Source organism: Aptenodytes patagonicus, chromosome 3 (genome assembly GCF_965638725.1).
Source record: "Aptenodytes patagonicus chromosome 3, bAptPat1.pri.cur, whole genome shotgun sequence".
NCBI lineage: Eukaryota > Metazoa > Chordata > Aves > Sphenisciformes > Spheniscidae > Aptenodytes > Aptenodytes patagonicus.
Window position 1 is genome coordinate 65757683 of NC_134951.1, and position 20317 is coordinate 65777999.

General features: G+C 42.5%; 1 protein-coding gene across 12 annotated transcripts in view; it reads left to right on the forward strand.

The window, feature by feature from the left end:
* The first annotated feature begins 2785 nt into the window (after window positions 1-2785).
* EYA4 (EYA transcriptional coactivator and phosphatase 4) overlaps window positions 2786-20317 on the forward strand; it is a 160116-nt gene continuing 142584 nt past the window's right edge. For 9 of the 12 annotated variants that reach the window (XM_076333637.1, XM_076333633.1, XM_076333638.1 and 6 more), the window contains exon 1: window positions 2786-3234. The gene's annotated coding sequence lies outside the window, so the exon portion shown is untranslated. Of the gene's footprint in view, window positions 3235-4979; window positions 5072-6610; window positions 6689-6734; window positions 6789-8587; window positions 8707-20317 lie in introns of those variants that run through there. The other 3 variants (XM_076333634.1, XM_076333635.1, XM_076333636.1) reach the window with 3 other exon arrangements.

The window sequence follows — 20317 nt, forward strand, 5'->3', positions numbered from 1 at the left end:
CCATTAGATTTTCTCAGAATAACTAAATAACAACAACAACAAAACCTTTTTGTCACTGAGATGCAATGTAGAAGTATATTCATGTCATTTCAAAATTATATATGAAGATTCTAAAGCCCATATTGTTTGTAGCAACATATGCAGACATGATTATCTGGAACCATACTACTTAGGGCTATAATCTCATTAGATTTCACAAGGTAAGTAGGGTTGGGTCTATGTATTTGCATGGAAGACCTCCAAGGAAATTCCAAGTTACTGGTATCTGTGCAGGGCAATGTTCTTCTGCTGACTCAGTATTGAACCAGCATAAAGTATATGATCACAAGTGCTGTCTTTATATAAGAGGTAAAAACAAGGATACCGAGCACTTGCGGTCATTAAATACCCTATGGTAGTTTTTGCAAGTGTAGGAGTGCCTGGCCAAATACCAGTCTAGATAATTACATCCTGCCTACTTACATTCCCCTGTTGCTTTAAATGGATAAGGTATTATTCTTCTATTCTTGTGCAAAAGTGGATCCTACAGCCCTTCCTTGGGCTCTGTTAGGACTATTTCTAGCATGACCTTCTTCATGCAGGGCTCTATATGGTCACACAGAGTCATTTATATGACTCAGTATATTGTACTAGATTTTGGATTTGCCGCCTTCTGAAATCACTTCCACTGAGCTCACTGGAATTGACTTCAGCCCAAAGGCACCAATTTAACTAAAATCATCATTTAATTCCTACCTGTGAAAGTCACATTTACAATAAATCACTGTGAAAAATTACTGTTTGGTTATGAGACCAGTTTCTGTACGACTTCCTTCGGTACACGTGACCCAGGCCAAATGCTCATTAGTTTTGTGCGTGACCCTGCCCACTCTCACCGAAATCAACAGCAAAATAGCAACGTGGTTCAATGCCAGCAAGGCCAGGCCCCTTAATGGGAGACTTGCCTTGGGTCCGTACCGTGTAACCGCAGTGCGACTCTCCCATCCCTCCTCAGTCTGAAACACGTTACATCGAACAAAGATCATACCTAATCTTTTCAAGTCAGCCGTATCTTACATTTTAAGAGAGGGTGCAACAGATGGTTAAAAGCTTGCTTTAAAGTGGTATGTCTGTTATAACAACCCATGTTATTAGGGGACTGTTCCCCCTAACAGGAATTTGCTTCACTGAAGTAAAGTGGAAGGAAACCAGACTTCAGAAAACCTTCATTATCGTGTTCGAGTACCTCACCTTAGACTACTGCCGTTCACAAAAGTCCTCTCGAAAGGAAGGAGTTGTTAGCACGTTTCCCTACAGAAGGAGCCTGTTAGCAAGATGGGTGCTGGCATTAGTCACAACTGTTACTCTGCGGCAGGGTTGTCAATCGCAATTATTTCCTGCAAAGCTGAGTTTTCCCCCCTGCCAGTTACTCTCTAAACTCTCAGTTTCAAAATTCACTTCATATTTCTGGCTTGTCCTACACTATGTCAATTTGAAGGCTGGCTTTTGGGGGCTTTTTTAGTTTAAATGTTTTTCTAGCTGTATTTGTGTAGGTCAAAAGAGTTTTCCAAGTCTGTTCACTTTCTGAGTGGCGACTCTCCCAAGACAGCAAATACAGGGTTTTTATAGACTTGTTTTCATGAAGATTTAGTCATCTTAAGTCTGAAATTATTTAGGAGAAAGATTACCACATTAGTACAATTCGTTGAATGCAAATTATGAAATTCAAAGGCAGACAGCTTGAGTGAAGTTATGCTTTAAATAGCATCACCGGATGCAAAGTAAGCAAATAGAAGGCAGGTAGGAAAGAATCTTCACAAATCTTTTCACAAAACTTTTTTTCCCCATTTCATGTGACTTGCTGACCTCAAAAGCTTCTGACATTCAGTACTTCTGAAAATCAAGGCTTTTCTCTCACATCTCTCTCCAGCTATAGGGGCTAACTTTTGCCTCCTCTTTTGAATTTCTGACTTACACTCTTTGGAGAGTGAAGTTACTTGATAGAAGGAGGGTGATACAGCTGGTTGAACAAGAGCCACCCAATCCACTCGGTGAAATACTACTCAGGAGGTAATACAAGGTGAAGAATAAGAGTATGAAATGTGACTAGGCCATTAGGGATTTTCTTCTGCTTCCCCACACTAGGTAGCAAAGAGCACCAAAGACAGCTGCTGGATGTCCAGCAGAAGAGCGTTCAGTTTCAAAGCAGGAAGGGACTTTGTCTCCATCCACGCTGACCAGCTTGAGAGGAAGGAGACAAATGCATCCTGTAAAAGGGTACAGCAACAGGTCCCGTCGTGTAGCGCTTGATCCGTCTTCATATACTCCCAACCTTCCCAAAAAGTCAGGACTGCTTTACAGTGTTGGTTTATTGTAGAAGAAACAAAAGGAAAAAGTGAAGGGCCGACTTTGGTACCTACACTCGAGTGGATCAGCGTCAGTCAACCGCGGGCTGACTCGCGACCCATGCCCTTCAGGGCCCTCTCCTTCTTTGCTCCCATGGCTACTGGCTGTAGCTGCCAGGGAGTAGCGAAGGTGAAGGGTCCAGGCCTCGGGCCGCGAGGCCGGGGACAGCTGGACGGGCGGCCGGCGGGCAGGGACACTTCGGAGGCGCGTGACGGCCGGGCCGGCCGGAGGGCCGCGGGGAGACCGCCGGCCGTACCCGCCGCGGTGTGCCGGGGGCCGGCGCGGCGGCAGCGCAGGCGTGCTGAGCGGGGCGGCCCGGGGAGGCGCGGGCGGGCGGCGGGGGCAGCCCGGCTCCCGCGCCGAGCAGGGGCCGGCACAGGGCGCAGCCCCGGCGGCACCTCCCGGCACAAGTGCAAAGCGGCGCCCCGGGGCTGCGCTGGCTCCTGCGCTCCTCGCCCCTTACCTCGCCGCTCCCGGGACGACCTTTTTGGGCGGGCGGGGGTTACCTTTTCTTAGCAAAGTCCAGTCCCTTGCCAGGAAAGCTTTCTACGTGCCTGTGCGTGAGAGGCAACTAGTTGCGCTCGCTGAAGTGCTAGCAGTGTTTGGCTTCTCCCGTACCAGCCTCCTCCTCCATCTACCCCCCCCCCCCCCCCAAGTCTCCCCTCCCGTTTTGCTCCGCGTTGCGCTTTATTTGTGTGCGGAGAAAGGGGGGGGGACTTGCAGAGGGGATGTCCTGTTTTTGCCAGAGGAACGGTGCAAAAGGGGAACCTCGGCTCGGAGAAGGGACGAGAATAAATAAATAAGGAGCAGCCCTAAAATAAAGGTAGCGGCGTTCCCGGCAGCGAGAAGGTGAGTGTCTCTCTGACTTCCCCGTCCCCGAGTCTCCCTCCCACCCCTTCTGCTCGGAGGTGGAGGAAACCGGTTCCCTGTCGCATGTGCATGTGTCCTTGGAGATGGGTGTGTGCGTGTGCTTGTGTTTAGGGTTTACTTAGCATTGTTTTCGTGTCGGTCCGATGACAAAAAAAAAGTTGCTGTAAAACAAACGTGATGGGAAGGAGCAGCGGAGCCGTCCACCGCGGGGCAGAGACGGGCTTTCGCCCCTGGCCCCACGCGAGTTTAGTTGCAAAAAACCTGGTCTCCCGTGCGGACGGGGTGACGCTTTGCCCGTCCAGCCGGACTTTCTGCCTCTCTCCAGGTGACAGTCCCTGCCGTTTTGCCCTCACCCCCGGCTGTTACCGTGGCTGCTGGGGTAAGCCCCGAGACAGGCGCAAGTCGTGCCGGCTGCCATCGCATTGTTCCCCGCTTGCGCCTCCCGGCCACCCCGGTAGCGGCGGAAATGGGGGGCCCGGGCTGCGCCCCGCGAGCAGACGGGGGGATGCCGGCCCGCCTGGGCGAGGCGGGAGGCCGGCCGGGCGGGAGGGCTCTGCCGACCGCCGGGTCGCCCTGCCGCCCGACCGCGCCTGTGAGGGCCGGGGCTGGAGCCGGAGCCGCGGCCGCGGCCGGCGGCGGCTCGACCCGAGGCTGGGAGAAAGCAAGTTCCCTGGCGGCGGGGAGCCCCTCCGGCCAGAGCGGCATGAAAACACGCAGGGATGGTAGCGAGCCCCTTCCCGAAACACCCGTTTCTGCCGGCGAGGCTAGGGTTCGGGCAGCGCGGGGGGTGAGGCAGCTCGGCCAGAACCCGGAGGCACAGGCGGCGGCGGCAGAGGACGTCGGTCCCGCCGCCCGCCCTCGGGCCCCGCTCTGCCCCAGCCGCCGGCAGCGCTCGGGGGTCTCCCCTGCCTTCCCTTCTCCGGGCGGAGCGCCGCGGGAGCGCAGCGTTCGGGGTGCCGGCGGATGGGGCGGGCTGCCTCCCGGCCGGCAGCCGCCGCTGGGGCTTCTGCAGCCGCTTTTCCCGGTGTTCGAGGGGAGCGGGGACAGAGCTGCCCGTTGTTTTTGCTCCTCGCCGTTTCCTCTCCCTGAGGGATCCCTCCTGCTTTTCCCCTCCCCCGCCCCGGCTTGTTTTTCTTGTGGTTTAAAGACAAAACGGTGCGTTTTCGGGTTGTCCCACCTCGCCCCCGCCCCCGCCGCGGGTCCCCGCTGCGCTGCGGGACGGAGGCACAGGAGAGCCCCGGCGCGGGCGTCCCGCCGCCCTTTCCGCCGGCGGTGCGGGGTCTTGTGTTTTGGTTTGAAAGCGTTTCCACGTGGGGAAGCCTCTCTGTCTGCGTGTCTGCGTGTGTACTTGATCCGTGAGGAGGTAACAGGATTCTCCGTGTTCAAACCCAGTGGGCTGTTGGCCATTAATTTGCCTCTCCGGCTGTCATTACAGACGCTTCCAAAACCAGATACCCGCGGAAAACCGCCGGCTGGGTTTCACACGGCTCCGGCGGCGGTTCTCCCCCAGCCGCGGGGGCTCTGCGCCGCGCCCGGGCGGCGGGGGCTGCCCCGGGGCCGCCGCCGCCGCGCCGCCCGGCACCCACCCGCGGGGGAGCAGCCCCGCGGCGCTTTCCACCGGGAAGCGAGAGCGGGACCCCACGGCAGCGCCGCTGCCAATCAGTAATTGGCATCTAAAGTTTCATTTACATTTATGAAACTGCCGCTAAGAGCCAAGTGGGTACGGTGCTGCCTTCCCGTTATCCCGCGGGCAGGATTTAAAGCGGAGCACACGGAGGTACACGTTTATCTCGCGAGCGGCGATGTGAAATAGCTGGTATGTACAAAAATCCTGGGAGGCACGCTGTACCAGACAAGGGAGCGCCTTGGCCGATTCGAGTTTAAGCATGAAGTCATGCTAGAACAGTAAGAAACCAGTATTTTCAGTTCCCTGAGGTTTGTTTTACGTGTTTCGCTTGCTGAGACAAGAAAGTCTATCTAAGATAAACTGATCGACAGTTTAGATTTAGAGTGAAGTATACAAAGCAAGCATCTTTTCTGTATGGTAAATATTTTTTTTTGGTCTGGCCTCAGTGTTTATTTGTTATTTAAAGAGTGTACTTTGCATTAAAGCTCAGGTTAAGTCATTGTTTCATTTCCTTGACACTCACAAGTTTCGTAAAATTACTGTGGCTTTGACTTTTTCTCCTAGTATTTCTGAAAATGCTGCCGAATAACAAATGTTTGCATACCTACAATATGTATCATACTGTGAGTAAAGTCGAAATACAGACTGACATTTCTGTCCCTTCCCCGTGATTCTTCCTGTATGTTTGACATCTAACATTAGCTGGGCTACGTCCGAAACAGCTCTTCTTGCTTTCTTTTGAAAATTCTGGTATTTATGTTACCAAATGTTCTTCAATCAAGTGTAATAAAAATGAGAGAGGAGTATGTTGACTAATCTTTTATGGTTCTTCAGATAATTCATATGCAGTTATAAATTGTTACGTGCAGATGGTTGTACTGCTAATAAATTTAGTTGAAGGTTACTCTTGCTGGATTTGTATTTATTAATGGCTTCACAACCCTTTGCAATAGGAACGTATTCTGCTGTATGGATAATGCCAATGGGATAGATAAATTCTAAACAAGGGGTTTCATGAGTAGAAAACCTGTGGGTTCCCAGTTAATTGCAGTTCCCAGTTAACGTGTTTCAAACAAAGCAACTAGAAATACAGCTATAGATAGTATCCTGCTGCATATTTTTAGCCTCTGATGCAAGCTTTGAGAGCTACTCTTTAAACTTTATGCAACTTTTACCTTTCAGTCCTAGAATTAATCAGTGTTAAACACTGGCAAGGTACCTGTCTGTTTCTTTGATGACCTGGTGGTATTGCACGGTGTTCAATGCAATCTTCCAGTGTTAAAATTTAAACTGCTTTTTCCTCTATTAAATATGAAAGTTAATTCAGAAAGAAGAAAGAAATTCCTGGAATTTCTGTCAAACGCTCTAGGACGCCACTACTAATTTTTTCTGTGTTATCTTTTTCTTTCTTGAAAGTAGGGATTTTATGAACTCGGGGTAAAACAGGTCTCCCTTTTTATAAGGAGAGTTTATTCAGCATACTTCTATATTGCAGCTGCTGATCATATTTCATAGAGCTGTTAAAGCACTTAAAACCTAAAATTAGGTACTGTCTGGTAGTAAATATTTCAAATCACTCCTTAAAGAAATAAATAGAGAAGTGGGCTTTAAAAAAAAAGACGTTTTGAAATATATCATTGAACAAAAGTAATCTTGCTTTGCTTTTACTCAAAATAATGCAGTTACAATCTAAATCACTGGTTTCAACACAGTGTGCTTTTTCCGTAGGCTTTCTTCATCTCCTGCACTTTTATTGTGATTTTATACTGACTTTATTTGATATCATAACCTGGTACTTTGTTCAAGGTATGTTTACTGCGGCAACGCTTGTATTAACAGGTATCGAATTAACCTCTAACATACCTGTACTTCCAGTGAGTATTCTTCTGACACTAAGAACTGAAATGTAAGTTCCCTTGCTTCCTGGTGTGCATGCTTCTGTATGGCTTTTAATTGCAGAAGGTGTACACTTGCTTTTTTCCAGATTTAAGATGAGTTAATTTACAGATTAGTATTTTTAATTTGTGCTTTTTTGCTGTACGGTAGTTTTCTATTTGTCTTTTAGTTGAACACGGGAATAGGTTTATTTGCTCATTATCATTCAGTTTTAGTATCGTCAGGGTTTGCAAGAACGCAAACACAGCGGCATCAGACTAACAGACATCTGTCAAGTTGATCAAGTATTTTTAAAGCTTTTTGAAAGTTCAGCACTAAACCAAGTCTGGCAGCAGAAACACTCAGATGTCTTTGGTTTTTACTTTCTACTCGAGAATCCAATGTTATTTCTACTATCTAACATATCTGTAATCTTCTTGCCATTTTGCGTTAGAAAAGCAGTATTTATGTTGTGCAAGTGGAAGAAGAGTTTTGATATTTGGTCATCGATTGAGAGGTTATAAGTAAACTTTCAATATGTGGTATTAACTTAATATGTGCTATTTTTCTTTTTTGGATTTAAATGTTGTGTAAATGTGTGTCCAACTTAACCTTTTCTGTCATTGAAAAGTGCTAATTGATCTTGCTGGCCCTGACATAATAGTATAGTTTGATATTTGAAACCTTTCAGCTTTGGCATGGCCCTTTAATCTCCCCTGAGATTTCAGGGCATGGTTCTACTGAAGGCATAAACTTCTACTCTTTTTAAAATTAAATAAAAATGGTTATTAAAAATATATTATCTTTATGGTCTTTTAAAGTCAGTAGATGTCTATCTATCAAAGCCCCAGGCTTTACAATATACATTAAAAACTTTCTGCTTTACTTGTATGTATTAGGTGACATTTTAGATGTTGCTGTACAGAAATCAGATTTTTATGAAATAATTTTTTTTTGGCCAAGTCCACACTTCTGTGTTGCAATGTTATTAAATCTGTCATTAAATCAGAAGTGCTTAAAGGAACTTGGATGCACTTTGCAGTGTGAAAGCTCAGATATGAAGAGTGCTTATCTGTCAAGTAAAGAATAAAATTTATTTGAAATTGCAATCAAACTTACATTTTTAGTCCATACTGTAGGTTGTAATGCTGCCAGAAGGATTCCCTTTGGGATGCCTGTAATACAGGACCTTGGTGAAAACTATTTTAAAGCAGTTTCTTCTTTTTGTCTCTAAGCCTGAGAAATGTGTCGAATAGCTGGCCTGCCTTTTGCTTTAATGCTAAACAATAAAATTACTTCGATGATTGATTATCCTATATCAAAATGCATCACTGGGCAGTCTCACTCACAGGATTGTATATAGGCTAGTTGTCAGACTTTTGAGCAAAATGTCAAATGCTAATGGCTGTCTGAGGAGTACTAAAGTTTAAGCATTTTATTTTCAATTTGATAAAATTTCTTCACGGTAAGGGAAGATTACAATGAGGAGTGATTCTCTTCAGAACTTTCGGAGGTCCATACACCATATACTGTCAGGCTCAGGTACTAGACACTAAACTTTGATTTAGACTGCAATTACCATGGATTTGAAAAGAAGGATTTTGGAGGTTTTCTGTGCCTAAATTCCTTTGGAGGTCTGTATCCTTTTCCTAGAATTAAAAAAATAAATAATATTACGGTGATTTTTCATTAAGCAGCTGTCCATAGAAGTACAGTGTAACGAGTAATGTTGCAGGACTGTGTAGGGCTGTTTAATTGGATGTAATTTAAGTGCTGTCTCTGAAGAACTCAGTCTGTCTGGGCTGACTGAATACTGTGTCTTTACACCAGGGATGCCTCCTATTGTGGCTGGACTATACAATTTGACTGATTTGGAGAAGCAAACTGCAAAAAGACTTCCCAAGGCAACCTGCAAAATATTCACATACAGAAGACTAACTTTCATAGAGGTGATAACTTTTTACTTACGTGTTTAAGTTAATATGCACTAGATTTTTTGGCAACATTAAAATTTATTACTATTGTGACATGACCCAGTATAAGTTGACATTGTCAGCAGCGTAAAGAATTACTGCTGCCTTTTTTTTTAATTGGGTAGACGCAGCAAGTAACTATTCTGCTCTTGACACATATATAATTAAACCACAAAAACCTACATTAAAATACCATGAAGGGTCTGATTTAGACCACAAAAGTAAAAGAAATACAGAGCTGAGTTTGCAACTTTTCAAGTAATTCTCCTCTATGACTATGTGTATATAACTATTGAAATCAATGCTGGTGCATGAGGTAATTGGAAACTTAACTTGATGTTTTGTGCCAGATCCTTAGCTGTTGCAAATTGGAGTAGGAATGTTGAAATTACTGGAGTGGTCTCACATTATGCCAGATGAGTATCTAGTCCTCTATTCTTAGTGCGCAGTCTGTTTTTTGGGGGGGTATTGTAGTATACTTTATACGTGTGAGATCACATGCACAGAGGAGTGATCCTGCAATACTTAGAAAAAACAAAGGAGGGTTAAGTATAAATGTCCAAATCATACATTCATGTTTTCTTCCATTTTAAGACATTTTCATACTGCTATGTGAGAATATATCTTTTTATTTTTTGCAGCATTTTATAAATGACCACAGAAATGCATTTTACAGTAATTGAATTTCTGAAAATGATGCAGTTAGAAATATTGTTAATTGACTGTATTCTTTTAATTCCTTTCGGGCAACTTTGTTGCTCATAGAAGTGAATAGTCAGGTTGTGTTTACTCAGGGCCATTTCGTGAATGCCAAGCCTATTCAATGAAAGGTGTGAAGTCCGTTTACCATGTTAAATCCCACCTGGATGTTCCTTTTTATTTACTGTAGTATATTCCCAGAGAATCACAGAAAATGAAGATCACCTTACTCCCAAGCGAGAGCAGCAAAACCAGCCTCTGTACACTCTGGTTTATGCATCCTGACATCACGCTATATGTGAGGTCTTTCTTCCAGCTCTCCTGAGTGTCCCAGCGTAGACACGGTTTCACAAAACCAGGCACAGCTCAGGCAGATTATGCACATTTCCTCTGCCAAGTTCTAGCAATGCAACTCAGATTCAACCTAACGTTCCTGTTCTGGTCTTCTTAATGCAGAGAACTAGGGAGCTGGAAACTAATAGGGCCGAATGGTATAGCGGTTTTACAAATGGAATAATTATATTCCGGGAAAGGGTCTCCAAAACAAAATTTCCAGGTTACCCCAAGGCAAGATTTGGAACTGTGGTAGGTTTTCCAAGTGGAAAGATTAAAGTACTTTTCCACTCAGCCACCTATTTTTATGTTTATTCTAATCTGGTGTGATAGAAGGAGCTGGTGTAATGTTCGTCTTAATTTGGTTCAGTTGATTGCCCTTTCAGAGAAGCAATTTTTGTGTTCAAAGCACCATCCGAGTGCTGAGCTCACTGTGCAATAGTATAGCTATAGGGAGTCACCTGCAGTAAGAGATCTTTCAGCTAAAATGGCCATCTGATGTGTTTCCTAGTCATTTCTGGTAGCCAGTTAGCTATGATTCAGCTTGTTTTCCAATTTTCTGATTAAACGATGGTCTAATTTCTCCAAGGGCTAGCTGAGTAGTCAGATTTTTGGCTTAAGACAAACGACATTGAAGGAGTTACTCCTTGATAGTTGTGAAACCACCCAGCTTTTTGAGGTCTTCCTTAGATCTGCATTGAAGGAAGTCCAGGATTGGAACTGCAGCTCGAGAGGTGCTGTCAAATCAGGACTAAGCCTGCAGCGTTTCGATTGTGAGGTCTATAGGAAGAGGTCCATCATTTTGCTCTGTTTTTACATCGTTTGCTAGGGGTATTGGTTCATATAAGCAGTAATAGCAGTAATCTGCGTGTGACTCGTTGCTGTGTGTGACCAACTGTATCTGAAGTTCCTACGTCCATCCGTTTTCTGTGGCAGAGGACGGAAGAGCGCGAAGCTATGGTTTCACGTTTGGTGGCAGTGCTTCTTAAGCAGCCCTTTACCCCTCTGCCGGCCACTCATTTAAGCTGGATCCGTTCCTTGCTGTGGTTCACAAACAGCTGTGCTGGCAACGAAGCAAAGGTCAGAATGAGTGGCAGCACCCGCGCTGCCGAGCCGGGCACTGGCGCTGCAGAAATAGCTGCGGAACCACAGTCTCCGTTACCTAATCTGCCACCTCTGTTAACTGAAGTGCAGGGTCAAGTCTGCGGGATAGGTGGAATTTTTCAGAACGAAAACATTGTCTACAAAAACGATCCCTTGATATTTAACCAAAAGGTTTTGTTGATGTGGGTTTTTTTAACTGAAACTAAAGTCGCTGCAAATAATTTGCAGATACATGTGCAGGTTAAAACAATAGGGAAAGTTTTGGAACCTTTGGAGGGGACAGCTATGATGTTCTCAAAGGAAGGCAGGAGTTCAGATGTGATACCAGATGATATAACTTTCCCAGGTCTGTGCACCGCTGTCCCAAAGCTGGGCTCTCAGGGGACAGGCAGAGCGTAACTGCACTAGGAGGAGAACAACATCGCCGAGGGCTGCAGCGCTCATGACGGGCTGCGTTCTTTCACCGCTATTTCTGGGGAAAGAAGCGGAATAATTTCTCAAAAGTGGCCATTACTTAGCTGTCACTGTAGACAAGTGCTTAATTTATGGCAACTATTTTTTATTAGCCTCCACTGTCACAAAGTATTAACTTACATGCTATCACGTTCCAAATGCCTTTTGTATGTTGCTCGCATATAACACTGAAATACGCATGCTATACCACATCACGGGTTTATGAGCACTTGAGCATGCCAAACTAGCGATATTATTTTTGATGTGAGTACAAGTTTGATTTCTAGAGATAAGAGTAGTGATGTAATAAAGTTCTGTAAGGGTTTTGAGTTGACATGACTTTTTGATTAATAAAGTTGAAGGACAAAATCAACTTGGCACAAATGAAATGGATTAAGCAGCAAACTAAAGCATACATTTCAAAAATACTTGCTAATGAATCTTTAAAGAGGACACTATTACACAGAGTCTTTCAGGGGTTAGTCATCAAATCAAAAACTATTTGTTATTTTACCTGTGACACAAAGATTAGTAAGTTCTACAAGAAGTAATACCTTTGATTAGGTCAGTTGCTGACCTAATAAAAGAGATGTTTCTTCTTACAAGCTTTCTTGTACTTCTGTTGTTAGACTATAATGCCTCCAGTACTGCTACTACAGAGACTGAGGGAAGAGTAAATAATGAAGAGACCAGATTGCTAAGAGTAGTCTGGCTTGTTCAGTAAACTGAGAGCAAGCAAACAGTATGTGCTTCAGTACAAGCCGGTGGTTTATTAAAAAAAAAAACAACTGGAGGCCATAGCAAATGATCAGGATGGTACCACAGCCAAAAAAGGAGTAGTAATTATTTAAACAAAGTACTAGGCAGAGTAAGAGAGGTTACATTACCTGTGTAGATAGTATGGGTGCAGCTACTACTGGAAAGCGGTGCTCCCTTTTAGCTTTGGAAAGGGAGCTGGAAAAATAGGAGAAATTTCAGATATAAGACCAGAGGAGTAATTAAACAATTGGAAAACATGTCTTCCGGGGAACGAGCAGATTTTAGTTTAGCAAAGGAGAATGTAGCATAGTTTGATCACAGCAAATAAATATCTAAGTGGGGGAAAGGAAATCTGGTAAAGGATCCATTGTCAAAACAGTTGTTTAATTAAAATCTGAGAATACCTGTTTTTCACGATTACTTTCTGTTGCACACTTAGTGCTGGCTCTTAGTAAAAGAGACTCGCCTGTGGGATGGCGAGCTGTTCCTTCACGGAACTTCAGCATTTCACTTGCGTATGGGGACTGCTGATGGGCCTGGAACCGAAATGAGTGCAGACAGCTCTTGTGAGGATCAGCAGCATAAAAAATGTAGCCTACACAGCACTTCTAATATCGGGTTTAGCATTTTCTTTGTGCTGGACAAAGGTGGCACATAGGAATTTTGCTACTTTTCATTCATTGTGTTCTGATGGTTTCAGTTTAGCTTGATGGCTGTGGTGCAGCAGCGTTAGGTTTGATGACTAATAATTGTCCTCACATTCTGTCAGAAACTACCTGAGCTGCGTGCTGGCACCAGCAGGAGTTCCTTATTCTGGGACAGTTTTGCATTCACATTTTTTGTTTCCCGTTGCTCAGTAATTCCTTAAGAATGGAACACAATATGTAGGGGTTACTGTGAACTTTAATTAAGAAAAAGGTTGCATGTCTCCTACCAAACCAGAACCAAAGTACCCAGGTTTATTTTCGGTGAGTTTACTTTTATATTGCTTTCTGGCATTTCAAAATGGCCCGTTCGAGAACTGTATGTGAAACATTTGCAGTAAGAGGAATGGCAGCTGCCGGCCAGGGGTGGGCAATGAAGGTGACAGCTGAAAAGGAAGGGCAAGCTGTGAGCTTCCTCCTTCATCAGGATGTTTCTAGGAATCTTAGCGAGTATTTGAAGTTCTTCAGTAATGATCATTGCATACTCATACTGCTGAATACACTCTTGAAACTGTGGCATGACTTTTTAAAACAAGATGTATAGATACTATGCTGTCACGGCTTTAATTTTAACATGTGATTGGATTCTTTGGGTTAATTTATCCAGCCTTATAAAACTGCTGTTTGCTTTTACCTGGAGGATGTGCTCATTTTTAGGTTCTCCTAAATTCTAAAATGATAAGTAGGGTTTCTGTTTTAGAAATAACCTTTATTGTTACCTTATGCTGTTTTTGTTTCACAAGGTGAATTTTTTTTTATCTGTGAAAGGTAAATTTGACATGTCTTTTGGGGAGAGGAGATAATAAATAATTAATATTTTCAAGTTGACAATGTCACTTTAAATATTCTGGCTAACCAAGCATAGCCTTTTTCTTTCTGTTTTCAGTGGCTTGTTTATGAAGAAATGAAATGTTTTATTTGGTTTGTTTTCAGCTATTTTCTACAAAAAGGAGAGGGAGAATGTCTCAGAAATTAACCAAAATATGCTGTGTAGTAAAAAACAAAATCCTTCCCCCCTAAAAACCCCTAGTTGTTCAAAACATTGAAATGGCCAGCTAGTAGAAAAATAAAACTAAAATTTTTATTAAAATTATAAAAGAGTATGCTTCTATCTGTGGCACCTTTGCATTACTTTTTTTTCCCCTGGGAACCGTCTTTCTTTTTGGTAAGGATTGTGTGGGTTTGATCAATCATGAGTTTGAAAACACTACGTTTAATTTTTTTGCTAATCAATTTCCCTTTATTTTTAGGGGAACACAGTGGGATTCTAGATTAGATTTGTGTACAAAACGAGGCCAGAAACATTCTCAGCATTTGTTTTATTTATTTCTGGCTGGAATAATCTGTAATTGATTAATCTGGAATGAGTCAGAAGAGGTCTGTGTAGCTGCATGCTTTATCTAAGTGTGAGTGAAGAGGTCTCTAGCAGTTGGGAAGCCCCCAAGCATCAGTGAATTCGCAGCTCTGGTTTCAATCTCGGCAATTTCACGGCATATTGTGCAATGTTAGGATAAGGGAGGAATTGCTGAGTTTATAATTCAGTACTCTGAAATTCTGAAAGCTAATCCTTCTTATTTGTTGCACAGGTATGGGATGAGAGTGGTAGGAAGAGTAAGGGGAGTCAGTTTTAGCCATATTTGGGTACCTGTAAAATTGGTACCCAGTTTTGCAAGAGAGGTAAATGCTGCACTGAAGTATTATTTTACCTGAAGTAAATGAGATACAGTGCTTGCGGTTGTTTACCATTTGCCAAGAAGTCTTTCTGGCTTTCTGTTTTCCCACTTGTTTTGTTGTATGATGGTAATGGGACAGCAGGCAGATCTCTTGTCATAGACCCTTTCCGTTTCTTACCTGTTTTATGTACCTAACTGATGCGGAGACCTCACGGTATGTGTTCCTCTGCTTTTTTGTCTTGATGCCTGCCTTTGACTGGTATCGAATGGTTTTGCGGTGGTGTGACTTGTTTCTAAGTTAGAATTACCTGATGCAGAGTGGAAATATCATCTTGATTTTTCTTGAATAAAATGTCCACAAATACCACACAAGCAATGCCATCCTTCAGGAAACTCAGTCCAAGGAAGCAAACTGCACTGAACTGACAATTATACAAGTGTTCACCAAAGACCATGCAGAATTTGCAAGACTGTGTGTAACAAATGTATAGTGACTGGCATGAAAGCCAATTATTCGACTTGAATTTTGAGAGGTTTTCAGTGTATTACAGTTTGGTCGCATGAATTGTGTCTGTTTTGATTGCTCTGTTTAATGTCTGGCATGAATTCACATGCTCAGAAAGGAAGATGGAAGTAACAAATTGTGTCCCAGTTATAGATGTGTAATTTTTAAGGGGAGGGAGAAGGTAAAAGGAAACCAGATGAGCACAGAGCTATGAACGCCTGACGGCTGTTAAAGACCCCTTCCCTGTTCTTAACATACATGATAACCCAGTATGGATAATTCTGTTGTCTCAAGATGTGGAAATGGCTGAGTTGTGTTACCAGGAACAAACACTCTTTCATCTCCAGCAGGAATAGCAGGCAGACCCTAAGTCTTCTGTGAATCTGAGCTTTGGGGTTATCAGTGTCCTGAAATCCTGGAATACCAGGATTTTAGTTCTAATTTGTAGTTTGGTTTTTGTGCTAATAACGACTGACATTGCACCTTGAAACTTACTCATTTCAGAAGCATGGTTTCTATATAGATTATAATATATATTGTAGAACCAGTATATATATTAGAATATGCTGTATACCCAGTTTAGATATATGCATGTTCTTAGGCACACCCATGCGGGATACTGTGCCGGGATGAGAGGGCTGAACAGGTCCTGAAGGGTGCCCTGCGCAACCCCTCCATCTAGCTGGACCGCTGTCACCCATGTATTTTGCTGTGAGAGTGAGGGCTCTTGTTCATAGAGGAAGCGTCTGGGTCCGTTCGCTTTTCAGCGTATCCTGGAAATTCTTCCTATATTCCTTCCCTGTAAATGAGTAGCAGGACAGTGTGGGTGGTTGTAGTAGGCAGGAAATTCAGCTGTGCTCAGCAGCCTATGGAAGTTGCGTGAGTTGTTGTATGAACTCCTAGCGTAATTCTGATAATTCAAAAAAAGGAATAATGTGTCTTCTCTAATTAAGCAATCCATCTGCAAATGCAAATTGATGTAGGCAGGTGCTCAGCAGAACACAAAACCCAGCGAAGATGTTTTCCCTCCGCCAGGGGCCGCTGGACGTGCTCAGAGCTAAAATAAGCTGTATGCTGAGGATGGCGCGGCATGCCGTCCTCTCAGCTGCAGACCAAGGGCTCTGGGTAAGGAAGGAGCTCAGCATTTTGGAGGACACTAATAGGTGGAGAAGTGGGTCCCGGGTATGCTACAAATGGTTCCAGAAAGCTCTAAAACTTCTCTAAGGGTAAAATTCTCATCCTCAACAAGCTGAAAGTGGACTGAAACCAAACTGATCGGAAGAGAGCCGTATCTAACCCTCTAGAGATGAGGGCCTGAGGAAAAAAAAGTGTTAGAAGAGGAGGAAGGGAAAGACGGACATTCCATATTTCCCTTAATTCTCTAGACTGTGGAGCAAGGTTTGTTTCTACAATGCAATATGAGTTTTTCAGGAGGCTCATTTCACTCACCTTGATATCAGGAGGTGGAGAGCAGTTACCTCAGCTAAGCCTAAATACGCATCCAAGATTCTCAAGCCACTTCTACTTCCTGCAAAAATCCTTCTGATTAAAAGAAATGCAAAAAGAAAAATTTGAGAGCTAAAAAAAAAAAAAAATTCTGTATGCTTTCTCTCCACCTGCCAGTTCTCCTCAGGAAAGCAGTACATGTCCCTGACTAGGTCATACTGTCAGGATGGCTTTGCTTGCCTTTTTAACTGTTTATTATGTTTATGGTATTTAAAATTTATTAGTCATTTGCTCTCCCTTGAAGTTAGATATAGATGATAATGTTTCTTACTGGTTTTTTGCACTAAAGAAGAATTGTTTTTATTAGAGTTGACACTCCTTTCAAGAAAACACAGCACTTGTATAAGAGAAAACACAAAAGCCTATGAAGCTAAAATTAATTAACCATGAGAAATATATCAAGTAATAGCTTTTCTGAGATTATGTTAAGAGCTGAATTTTCATTTTGCCTTACAACATAAGATAAGAAAGCTGACATGTCTTCTTTTTCTACCAAAACAAGGACAGACAGTGATGTCCAGTTTCTAGAAAGCCCTACGGTTATAATTTTGTTTATTTTAAAAGTGTTAAATGCGTATGTTTTTTCTTATTGACTTGTCTGCTAATAGTTTCACTTGAGTTTTGAAGAAAGCTAGGTTATAAAGCACATCAATCTCATTCCTCATCTGGGGCATGGATCTTTCTTGTTTTCCAAATGTGATACTAGTAGGGACTGAGAAAGCGGTATGTTTTTACTGTCCAAAATACAGTTTTTGATTGTAGATATAGGCTAAGTTGAAATTCTAATAAATCAGCATTTGGTTTCCTTTTCTTTTAATTAGGTTACATTTTATCTTTTTCACATGAGACTACAGGTGATACGCATGCAGAGAACTAGAAGAATGTTCTCCTAAGAAACGAATGATTGAATGTTAGGTGGTGCCTGTTTGTTACTGCCTGTACTCTCTCTCCGCTTCCTTCAAATAAATGAGTTTCATGGGAAACAACTAGCATGAAATCATCTAACTTAGTGAGATTGCAGTGCATATGCACTAGTTCCTTGCACGGATTCTCGTTATCTACCTTGCATAACCTTTCATGCCTCAAATGTGCTTCACTCTCCTCAGACGGTCTGTAGGAACGGTGCAAACCCCAGACAGAGGCTTGCCAGAGGCTGGGGGAGTTCAGACCCTGGAGGCTGCGCTCGTTCGTTGGCACCTTACTTCTGCACGTCCTGCATACAGTCAGTTGCAGTTATAAGCACTAAGTACTTCTACTGTCACAGATTTCTGAAGTAGAGCACTAGAAAATGAGAAATTGTTCTATTTGTGGCCACTTCTGACGTAACATTTTGACTCTCGACCTGTGGCTGTGATAGAGATGAGTTCTTTGTGGCTGTGAGTTAGTTGTGTTAACCACAGCAGCATCCTTTCTGTTTATTCTCTAGGCTTCTTATTGACACATTTCAAAATGTAAAAACAATGTAGTAAATTTGACTGGGATCATGCAGCTCCTGTACTATACTGCCATCATGCCAGAGCATCACCATGATATAACCTCAATAGAAGTAGGTGTTATTCAGTTGAAAAAGAATAAAAAGAATCTGACAATGTGCCCAAGGGGATTATCACGTGAAAAAAAATGTTGTGGTAGAAAGTGAGGACCACCCCCCCAATAATTTCATTGAAGACGCCCCACTCCTAGTGGACCAAGAGAAGACTTTCTTCCTAAGTTTTTGGGTTGAAGTGAAAGAGAGGAAAATTTTTGTCTGATGGCCAAACTCCTCTTCCAGACGATGGATTCTTCTTGGAGCTCCATCTCTCCATTTGGCTGACTGGAGGGCCTGAAGCAGCCTCTGAAATACTCTTGGGAAACGTCAAGTGCTTTAAGGTTGTTTTCTACCTGTGGATCCCCAAGCTTCACATTCTGTCTTGAGCTTGTGAAAGTTGCAGCACAGGATCTTATTAGACATCTCATAGAAAATAAAACTGCCTCAGTCAGTTGTTTATTTGTTGCAATCCTAATTTTCTGAAGAAATCATTGCGAGCGGAGAGATCACGTCCTTTCTGTCTTACATTTTCAGTCATTTACAAAGTGGTATGCAGCAGATCCTCAAGTAGTTTTTTATTTTTTTTTAACTTATGGGTGTATCTCCGGGAGGAAACACATGTTTCTCCTCATGGTCGAGTCCTGGAAGTTGCAGTTTAAATTTGATGAAGTGTTTTATTCCCCCAGATAAAAATAAATAAATAAAAAATTAGATTTAAATGCATTTGTTGATGAGGAAAGTCAGGAATCCTCCTAATTAAGACATTTCTTAGAAAGGTAAAATTTTTATCTGGGAGCATAAAACACTTCATCAGTTTTAAAGCCACATCTGCAAGGACTGGATCAAGAGCAGAAACAGGCATTTTTCTTCATTCTGGCTTGTCTGTGAGTTTAAGACTTTTAACAACAGTTTTAAAAATATTTAAACCCAGTTAGAAACACTTGCAATATAATAGGGATAAGAGTGCCCTCCCTCCCTCTGTTTTTAATCTGGTTCTCTTGATGGGATAAACTACAAGGTTGCATTGGTAACTGGATTATTGCCTCATAAAACAGCACGAGGTTACTATTATCCTTTAATTTTATATCTTTATTAGGGAGTAATGTTGGTCTTATTTAAATCACTGACTTCTCTAATGGTTTTTCTCCTCTTTTACAAATTTATAAAACTAAACCCTAAAGGATTTGGTCTAAGTGCAATTGGCATAACTGCCATTATAAAAATCATTGTGTTAGTAGTTGGTTATAATCAGCCACTTTAAGTGGGCTCAAAATGTAGCAGGATTTAGCTGTTGATAGGTAGAACACTGATAAAATACTAATTCTGAATTTTATTTAAAAAAGCTCAATTTCCAGTAAGAGTATGCGAATTTTGAGGCTGTGTGAAGATAAACAACAGAGCCCTAGAAACTATTATAATATAGCATGTTCGTGCAAAGGATATATTTAACACTGTGTATTGCTGCAAAGATTAAACAAGCTTGCCTTTGTCTTGCAATTCAGTAAAGTAAGTTCAAAAATTCGTGAAGGTCAGTCTTTTTTAGAAGGTGACTAATAGAAGTGGCATATTTAATGATACGTTCCAGTGGATACAACCACCTGAATTTTGGGACAGAACACACATATTGTGGGTGAGTCATAGGCAGTTCTTAATAGTAAAACTCCTGTTGGACTTACATAGTCAGGATGTATTTAAAATATCGATACACTTTATTTTTTAAGAAAAAATGTGACATCCATCTGTTGATTTCAGTGTGCTTTGGTTAAGATCATGATCCATATGGAAAGAAACATGAGTATGGGTCTGTCTGTTACGGTACGGCTCCGTAGTTGAGTTGTAGTTGAGTTTCACACAGAAAGTGGGGGATCTGTCACCTTCAGTGACCGACAGACAGAATTAGAGCATTTAATGTTTGAATGCAAGCCAGATACTGACTTTCAGTCAATAAAGTTAGAAACTAGTCAAACAATTTGTTCCAAATCTTGACTTTTACTAGTGAGTGCTTGACCGTTTCTTTCCGCAGGCAATCTTACTAATGCAATAACATGCACACACTTCAAACTCTTAATTAAATTAAAGCAGATTTTGTGTTTAAGTTACTAATGGAATATTTTAGGATCGGTTGTGAAAATTCACCTTTGTGTTTGGAATTGCCTTCTTTGGCAAGGGCTGCCGTGAGAAATGCTGTGTAGAGCTGCTTTCTCTCAAAATACCCATTGTCCTTGGTAGGCTTCTCTCTGAAATTTGCTTGTAGTGGGTGTTTTAAAGAAGCCTTTCCATTCCCCTTTTGACTCCATTGAACAGAGACTGCAGAAGATTTTTA